This window comes from Rhinopithecus bieti, unplaced genomic scaffold (assembly GCF_001698545.2).
Source record: "Rhinopithecus bieti isolate Rb0 unplaced genomic scaffold, ASM169854v2 scaffold_15282, whole genome shotgun sequence".
NCBI classification, from domain to species: domain Eukaryota; kingdom Metazoa; phylum Chordata; class Mammalia; order Primates; family Cercopithecidae; genus Rhinopithecus; species Rhinopithecus bieti.
The window spans coordinates 339473-341589 of NW_016808087.1; the positions used below are offsets into that span (position 1 = coordinate 339473).

The 2117-nt window shown below is 45.7% G+C and overlaps 1 pseudogene; it reads right to left on the reverse strand.

Moving 5' to 3' along the window:
* Positions 1–411: 411 nt before the first annotated feature.
* On the reverse strand, positions 412–657 carry LOC108537776 (small nuclear ribonucleoprotein G pseudogene; annotated as a pseudogene).
* Positions 658–2117: the final 1460 nt, after the last annotated feature.

Here is a 2117-nt window from a genome sequence, read left to right on the forward strand (position 1 = left end):
TATTACACAAGTTTATTTAACAAAAAGTCTAATATGAAAATGTGCATGACCTAATTCTTACTTCATAGTAAAATGTGCCCTTTGGAGAGAGGACATGGGTTTCTCTGCTCAACAGCCATTATTTATACTGATCCCAAGGCTTCTAACATTCATTTATTTATTTTTGAGACAGAGTTTCACTCTGTCACCCAGACTGCAGTGCAGTGGCACGATCTTGGCTCACTGCAACCTCTGCCTCCTGGGTTCAAGCAATTCTCCTGCCTCAGCCTCCCGAGTAGCTGGGATTACAGGTACCCACCACCATACTCACCTAATTTTTGTGTTATTAGTAGAGATGAGGTTTTACCATGTTGGCCGGGCTGGTCTAGAACTCTAGTTATCCACCCGCCTCAGCCTCCCAAAGTGCTGGGATTACAGGTGTGAGCCACCACGCCTGGCCAAGGCTTCTAACATGATGATACTATTTCCTGGTATTACCACCTTTCCAATATTGTTCTGGTGCCCACTAGTTGCCATCTCCATGCAGCCATCTATCACAAGATTCACAAAGGGCTCAAATCTCTGCAATATTCCTTGAACATGTCTGCCACCATTTAACTTCAATGATAACTTCTTGTCCATAAGTTTTTTCAACTCGAGAGGGTGAGCTTTGCTCATGGCGTCTATTCCACAGGCTCACAGATGCCTTGGAACGGAATCATTCTCTTTCTTCTTAGGAGATGGGATCTCCCTATGTTGCCCAGGCTGGCCTCAAACTCCTGACCTCAAGCAATCCTCCTGCCTTAGCCTCCCAAAGTGTCGGGATTACAGGTGTGAGCCACCACACCCAGTGCCAATCACTTGATTTGAGCACAGTTAAGTGTTAACAAGCAAAGAGCCAAAAGGGGGCTGGCTTTCCCCAGAGTTTTGGCGATTTGGCAAAAAAGGGGTGTCAATTTCTTCAAAACCTGGGCTAAAAGACTCAGGGATGTCTGAGAATCCCATTCTGAGAAAGCTGTTTTCTTCTTAGAAGTAACCAAGGGGCTGTACATGTGGCAAGAGAGAAGTAGGTGGCAGAAAAAGGTGTGCTTTCCACAGGGGAGTTTTGCCACCAGGAGAAAAAGAGATGATGGATTGCAGGAAGGAAAAGAAGGGCTCTAGGCTGGATGCAGTGGCTCATGAGTGTAATCCCAGCACTTCAGAAGGCCGAAGTGGCTGGATCACCTGAGCTTAGGAGTTCAAGATCAGCCCGGCTAACATGGCAAAACCCTGTCTCTACTAAAAATACAAAAAATTAGCCAGGCATGGTTGTACAAGCCTGTAATCCCAGGTACTTGGGAGGCTGAGGAACAAGAATCGCTTGAACCTGGCAGAGGTTGCAGTGAGCTGAGATCATGCCATTGCACTTCAGCATGGATGACAGAGCGAGACTCTGTCTAAAAAAAAAAAAAGAGAGAAAGAAAAGAAAAGAAAGGAAGGGCTCTCCTTGCCCCAGGGATGGAGGCCTGATGCACCTCTCTCTCAGCGAGCTGGGTGTGGGGGAATTACCCAGTAACCTTTTTAATTTAATTTAATTTAATTTAATTTAATTTAATTTTATTTTATTTGTTTTGGAACAGAGTCTCTGTCATGCAGGCTGGAGTGCAGTGGCGTGATCTTGGCTCACTGCAACTACTGCCTCCCAGGTTCAAGCCATTCTCCCGCCTCAGCCTCCTGAGTAGCTGGGATTACAGGCGCCTGCCACCACGTCCAGCTAATTTTTGTATTTTTAGTGGAGATGGGGTTTCGCCATATTGGCCAGTCCGGTCTCGAGCTCCTGACCTCATGTGATCCACCTGCCTTGGCCTTCCAAAGTGCTGGGATTACAGGAGTGAGCCACTGTGCCCAGCCTTCAGTAACTGTTTTAAAAATAGCTTTATCAAGATAAGTTCACATACCACGTAAGGTATACAATGGAATGTTTTTTATTATATTCACAGGGTTGTGCAGCTGTCACCACAATCTAATTTTAGAGCATTTTCACATGCCCAGAAGAAAACACGTGCATTCACAGTCATTCCCCACTCCTTTCCCACCTCCAGCTCCTGCATCCATCCATGTCACTTCTATTTCTATGAATTTGCCTATTCTGAACATTT